General features: G+C 39.9%; 1 pseudogene; it reads right to left on the bottom strand.

The window, feature by feature from the left end:
• Positions 1 to 568: 568 nt before the first annotated feature.
• On the bottom strand, positions 569 to 3,009 carry LOC115671732 (uncharacterized; annotated as a pseudogene).
• Positions 3,010 to 7,335: the final 4,326 nt, after the last annotated feature.

The following is a 7,335-nucleotide window of genomic DNA, read 5'->3' on the forward strand; positions in this document are numbered from 1 at the left end:
TCAAACTGATTGACATCGCATGTCGACGACAACGTTTTAGCTCTCATCGGATGGGATACACATACACGTACAAATAAAACAGGCAAAGTCCAAAGGTTGCAATCCCCACTTGCACAAAGGTACAACTGAGGGGCATGGACACTCCCCGGAGATTCAGGAAAGAAACCAAGGAAACCGCCGCGCAGGTCCACACCCAAGTGGGACACGCAAATGATTAAGTACACGCCATCATCTTTATCCTCCCACACATACCCATCCCCATACATCAAAATTAAAATAAGGTTTGCAACATCAATTATTAATTTTTTTTTTCCACAACAACCACCCTTTCCTGTGAGTTACGTCAACGTTTAGCTAAAAGAAGCTTTGCCAGCAACCATTGATCCCTCCATATGTGAGCAACAATGGGAGGACCGTACCTTGAACAGAAAGGGTTTCCCATGGTATCTGCCAAAGAACCACCACCCTTTTACAACCTACGAATTCCAGTCAGCCCAGTAAATTTTTAAGGCTAGACTCATAACGAAGAGAACAGAAGCAGAGAAGTAACAAAGATGACGACGAGATAGAGGAAACTCAGAAAGGGCTTTCTGAGAGTGAGATTTCTCATATCGATAAGCTATCTTCAAGTCATTTTAGTAAGATACCATTTTAGTTTACAGCCGACGGAATAAGCTATATCTACATATCATCTCGAATCTCTTCCCATCCATTCTGACTTTGGGACTTTTAAAGAGGAACTTTTCGATACTTTCCACTTGTTGTTTCAGCAGCAGCAGCAGCACCGCCAAATATAATCACATGGCGCTAATCATCTTTGGTGATCATAACTTACTGGTCCTCTCTTCTTTATAAATTGGTGTCCTTTTCACAGCAGCTTCCATGCTACATCAACAGACATTTCGGGGAAACGACATCATGATTAACGAACTTTCAAGAGAAAATGGTGAGTATTGATTAGATGATGCAAGCTGAGGTTAAATAAAACACGATAAAGACGGAGGACTCGAGTGACTAATCACTCCAACAAAAGCCAAAAGCAGAACACTGTGACGATGAAGAATTGCTAAGGTCATCATTCGTGCAATACTCGTATTTGTTTTGTTGAGAATAACTTAGCAATGAAATCAAATAATGTACGGACAAAAGGAAAACTAATCAACTACAATTTTGCAACGTACGTGGAAAAGTTAATGGCATATCATACTACTCTGACTCTGAGCATTTATAGTTGGTTTTAACATATACTATTTAAAGACAAACAGCAAACTCATCCAAACTTTACTCAGAAATTGGCTCCATATCGCTGACTCAGGCTAGATTGATCTACCGAAAATTGTAGAGTACATTCAAATGGTTCTTCTTTTGAAAAAAACATGCACTTCGAGCTGCTTCCAAGGGCACATGAAAACATCAACAAAGCAATTAACTACAAGCCCAATCAAACCTTTGTTCTGCAAATGTCATTACCTTAGGTTCCAAACTCAAAAAACTTATGCTTCTCTCTGTTTTTTTTTTTTTTTCCATCAACAGACATTCGACAAAGCAATTAACTACAAGCCCAATAAAACCTTTGTTCTGCAAATGTCATTACATGAGGTTCCAAACTTGAAAAACTTGGGCTTCTGGTTTTTTCCATTAACAGACATTTTGCATCAAGATATTGGTCCAACATAAGGCTCCATATAAGACACCCAATTTCCTCTGTTTTTTTGTCCACTTCCAATTCTAATATAGAATGACAGGATGCAAGGAGAATATTCAGTTCTATATGAACCAGGGTAACTTATGCCGAACGTGAGGCATTCAGTTCTAAATGCAAGAATTCGCATACAATACAAGGGACAAAATGTGGCACTAAAGAACAGATTTAAGTATGCATTTCACGCCTAAAAAATGATAACCCCTAATTCAATGGCCGACCGCAGATATATACATTGAAGAACAAACAAGCATTTATAGAACCATGATGACCAAACTACTTCCAGATATCTCTTAAGAAACAACAAAGCAAGATACACGGGATATTGTAAATCCGCAATTAGCAAGCACCAAAGTTCAGCAAAAAGTTTTCTCTTTCACCCTGCTCCACAATACTAATACAAATACAGAGAATACCAACCAAGCAAAGCACAGAGCACGGAGCAAACGAACAGATAGAACCGATTTGAGCAAAGCGAATCAGCAATAATCCATCCGATAACAACAAACTCTCAATTCGTCGCTCAAGAACTTCATCAAGAACAACAAACAGTGGGCAGTGGAATCAAGCTCTTACAAGTCACGTCCTTTCGCGAGGCTGGCGAAGCCGTGGCATAGCAAAGGACAGATCGCCCCAGGAAGGAGAGAGCGGACACGATCCCAGCCACGTACAAGAGCATCACCAGCCCGAGCACCCAGGGCATCAACACGAACCCTATGAAGAACGTCACCGACCCGCACAGCATCAGCGCGAGCGAGAGCCCCAGCATCAACGACGCGAACCCCGCGGGCGTCATCTGCGGCGGCGGCGGCGCCGGGGCCGGAGACCCCCCTCGCCGCCGCTGGAGGGCCGTCGGAGAAGGGGGCCGGCGCCGGGGGCGACCGGAGGAGGCCCAGGGCCAGGGCGGAGAGCTCGCGGAGGACGCTGGAGAGTTGGTCCGGCCGCTGTCTCCTCGTCATATCTCAGCCTGCGGAGCCGAATCAAAGCAGGAGCAGGAGCAGGAGCAACGGTGGTTCACGGTGGCAGGAGGGGAATCTGGATAGAGAAGAAGAGAGTTTTTCACGGTGGCTTCGATCCGTTCATTATCATTGCTTCTGATTTCTTATGGCTTAGCCGTGACGTACTCACGCGTAAGCGAGCAAGGAGTGCAGCTTGGCGGTTTGGTGCTGGGCCACAGGCCGCACGTCATCGATTCGCGTGGGTCACACTTTCCCTCCTGCCGAATGGATTAGATGAATGGCACAATTGTATGGAGTGGAATTCAATCTCGAGCTTTAGACATTTTGAATTGGAATCGATTTAGCCTTAAACCTTTGAAAGATAGTATGATCGAGCCCTTTCAATCACGTCTCGCCTGATTTATCCGGTCATCATTGATCGACCTATATGTAATCATGTTGTGACTGAAATTGCCAAACATATTACTTTTTGGGACTCTCTCCTTCAAAAGATGATGTTCCAATCCTTCTCCCTCCTCCTCTATTGCCTTCATGAACCCATGCCCTAGTCTCTTTTCCAATTGCAAGCCTAATTTTTTTTTTTCCATTATTCCCCAAAAAGTGGATCCCACTCTAATAGCTCCGAATATAGGACTTAGTGATCCCGCGAAAGCGGTTACCTGGTGGTAGGGTCGTCACTAAATGGATCAAAGGGACCATGTCTCTATTTGATTTGGATGATTCAACTACTACTACTACTAGTAGTACTAGAACAACCTACACATGAAAGCAACAATCACTTCAGGCTTCATGTTGTCAAAGAGTTGAACAATGAAAATAGATAGAGAATGCCTGATCGAATTCATCGTACTCACCACCTCAAAGCCCTCCAGACTCTAAAGGCCCTTAAGCAAATTCAAATAGCCAAATTTTTTGGAGAGTTTTGGAGGGATGCATGCATTTCCAAAGATGTCTAAAGACCTTAGCCTGAGGTAGATATGGAAGTGCTTTAAGCAATTTTCGAAATGTTAATACATTTTTTTCTTTCAATTTTACCCTTGCTAAACTTTCATAATTTTATTAATGCCCTCGCCTTATGCAATGTCGCCATTGAAAGGATCAAATTGCCGGTGAGCGGCCAGCCAACTAGATCTGGCACCAGTCAACCTCGCCTGAGGTCGTGTGATCCAAGCAATCATCACCTAAGGTCATGCTACCTCAGGCAAGGCTGGCCGATGCCAGATTTAGCTTAAACCTCGAGCTGAGTCCAAACAATCTTCTAATCAAACTCGAGCAACTCGTGAATAGTTTGACTTGCTTAAACCTCTAACTTCAACACAAGAAGTAGCTACATAAGGGCGAGCTAATTTTTTGGATGGGTAGGGTAATTACTCGATCTTGCAAAAGGGTATTGTTAATGAGTGCTCGTATGACACTTATTAAGCAATCTTTATGAGAAATTTTATAGATCACACGCTTCGCAAGATGCTAATTCGTCACAAAATGTAACATATATATATATATATATTAAATTAATTCATCGCCGACAACTCCCTTGAAAACATGTCAAGTGCCAGCAACTTCGAGTTTTTGAAGTTTGAAACCTTCTTCATGGAGTCCTAGAGCCTCCTTGGAAGTGACCCTGCGGTTTCCAAGATACCTACTGAAAACCTTTCAAACGAACAGAATTACATTACACGGTACGAACACTTCGGACTGGATTGACCCCCAAGGGGCCCATTATCTAAGACCTCGTCGGCCCAGAAAACTAAGACATACTTCTAAATCCCAGGACATTGCGATCGCGATCATTAATAGCGCGTGGTCTCTTTTATTAGGCAGAAGAACATTAATTGGCAAGCGCGATTAACGTTATTTATTCAATTTTAATGCAGTTTCCTCTCGTGGTGTCGGATGGCACTTATGTGTTTGGTCGGGTGCAAGCATTGAAAAGAAAAAAAACACATATGATCGAGCGAACAAAGGGGACTTTCGAAAGACGACGTGTATGTCGAGTGAAGCTATATTGAAGTGCTCGACTTTGTCGCGTGACCACTTCGATTGTTTTTTTCTCTTTGATAGGAGATGAATTAGGCATGAAAGGTATAGGAATTGAAAAGGTCAACTGGTTAACAGAAGGAGCCATCGGGAATTTGGATACATCATTTTCACAAATCAGGATCTCACATGTATCGTATGTTTTTTGACGGGTTCCCACGTTTAACATTTGAGGAGGGCAAACCGTCAAATCAGATGGAGTGCGAAAGGAGCAATTATTGAATGAAGTGGGTCCACCAGATAAATTAAATTATTAGGTTGGTAGGTCCATATGGAATATGATAGGTCAACTGTCCAATTCTTTCTTGTCCAATAGCTAGGAAATTATGGGTGAATTTGTTTTGATAAACATTTAATGATTAAGGAAAATATTTTCCAACGAGAGGAAAATAATTAGCTTTCGTTTATTTAGTATTTACGGAAATTATTTTTTTTCTTACTAGAAAGGAAAGTCGTTTTCTCTCAATTTAAATTTGTTGTTTTCAGTATATCAAAAATGTTTTCCGTAAATTGATTAATTTTTCATCATCTAAACCACCATAAATTTGGAAAACCAATTTTCCGGGAACAATTTTTCTTCAAACATACAAATCCTACGGTAGTCTCTCTTCTTATTGATTTTTCCTTATGCGTTTTCTATATGTTTCTAGTGATTTGGGATAATTAAGACACAACAATGTAGCACGAGCTATATTCGGACTTAAGCATAACAAATTACTTTGAAATCATTCGGCGAGTGTGAGCTCACTTCAGCAAGTCGTGACTGGAGTTTCAACTTGACAAGAGGATGGGACAATAATATAAACAATACCAATGATCCCTGGTGGTAGTGTAAAGGCTGTGACGATAACGATTGGTTTTTTCGTATTATCGACCTAACTGTCTCAAACCTCGATAAATCATCCGATTCGAAGTCTGTATGGGGCTCGAAATGAGAGTTATTCTTATTTTCATGAACTTCTTGAGTGTGATGATCAATTTTCTTACTATCTCTTGTTTTTCTCACTTATGTTGCATGGCACATTGAAACTTTCCTTTTCATTTTGTTGAAAAACTCACCAGAAAGTTCAATCGAAAATGGTCTCTTTTCTTTTTGGATTAATATCACGAAAAACCCCAAACTGATATACCTGTGATAAATTTACTCCAAACTATTTTTTTGACCACAAAAAACCCAAAATTGATACACTTGTGATAATTTTACCCCAAATTAGTTTTTTGATCATAAAAAATCCCAAACTGGTACATCTATGATAATTTTACCCCGAACTAATTTTTTGACCACTGAAAATCCAAACTGGTACACTTGTGAGAAATTTACCCTCCGTTAGTTTTTGTTAAATTTTACTGTCAAATTGCTAAGTTTGATAACACGTGATAATTGACGGGTGTACTAATTTGGGATTTTACTCCTATGTTTGTCACAAGTTTACCAATTTGTGATTTTTCATGATATTAATCCAATTTAACGGATATTAACGGAGGGCAAATTTGTCACAAATGTACCAGTTTGGAGTTTTTAGTGGTCAAAAAATTAATTTGGGGTAAAATTGTCACAGGTGTACAAATTTGAGATTTTTTGTGATCAAAAAATTAGTTCGGGGTAAAATTATTACAAATGTACCAATATAGAGTTTTTGGTGATAAAAAAAATAGTTCGGGGTAAATTTATCACAGGTGCACTAGTTTGGGATTTTTGGTGGTCAAAAAATTAATTCGAAATAAAATTATCGTAGATGTACTAATTTGGGGTTGTTCGTGATATTAATTCTTTCATTTTTTCTTTCTTTTTTGGAGAGTAGAAATTGAATACTTGACTGACACGTGGCAAACAAAAGGTTAAGAACAAGGGGATTGCCGACACGTGGAAATGAAGCAGCCGGTGCCCAAGAAGCTCCATCCGCATTTTATAAGAGAATTAAATTAGAAAAATTTTGCAAATATGAATACTGTATTCCTATTCAAAACAAGACATTTCGTATTTAGTATAATTAATAAGCCGTGTATAGAGTTTGATTTGTGTAGGTAGCGATTGATAGAATTACTTTTTTTGCGAAATTTAAAAAATATACTTTTTTTTTTCTGTTTTACTTAAGAATGAATCCTTTCTTCGATATTAACAACGTAACAATATCTGCTACGTGTTAGAAACTTCGAAAATGTCCATATCTATAAGTTCCGAAAGACCTTCGGCATTTCTTACCAAATCAGAAGTAAACTCTCAAAAAGCAAAAACGAAATTGTATCGTAAAAACATGGATACTCCAAGCGAACAAAAAAAAATTCATTTTATTCAAACACCCTCCAGAAAAGAAACTTAAACAGATTTTTGGTCCTTCACCAATGAGTTCCGACTCACACATCCATTTACTTTTCTTATTCGTTTCGAGGCAGTCGGTTCGCTCAGCCGGACGGGTGTAGATGCAATTACACCATCATGAAAACGCCGTCTGCTTATCAAGACGAGCTGTACATGTGCATCAACTGAAAATTTTTATCGCGTCAATTCGCAAATTCGATTCCAAGTCGCCAGTAATTTCGTGAAGAAATCCTCCAGCACGTGCGGAACGGGATCAGTCGCAGTGGACCCACCTGGTCCAACATATTAGTTGGGCTCATTTGTACCATAATTCGAAG

This window comes from Syzygium oleosum, unplaced genomic scaffold (genome assembly GCF_021117445.2).
Source record: "Syzygium oleosum isolate NSW1041296 unplaced genomic scaffold, Sole_v2.1 Sole_v2.03, whole genome shotgun sequence".
Taxonomy (NCBI): Eukaryota; Viridiplantae; Streptophyta; class Magnoliopsida; order Myrtales; family Myrtaceae; genus Syzygium; species Syzygium oleosum.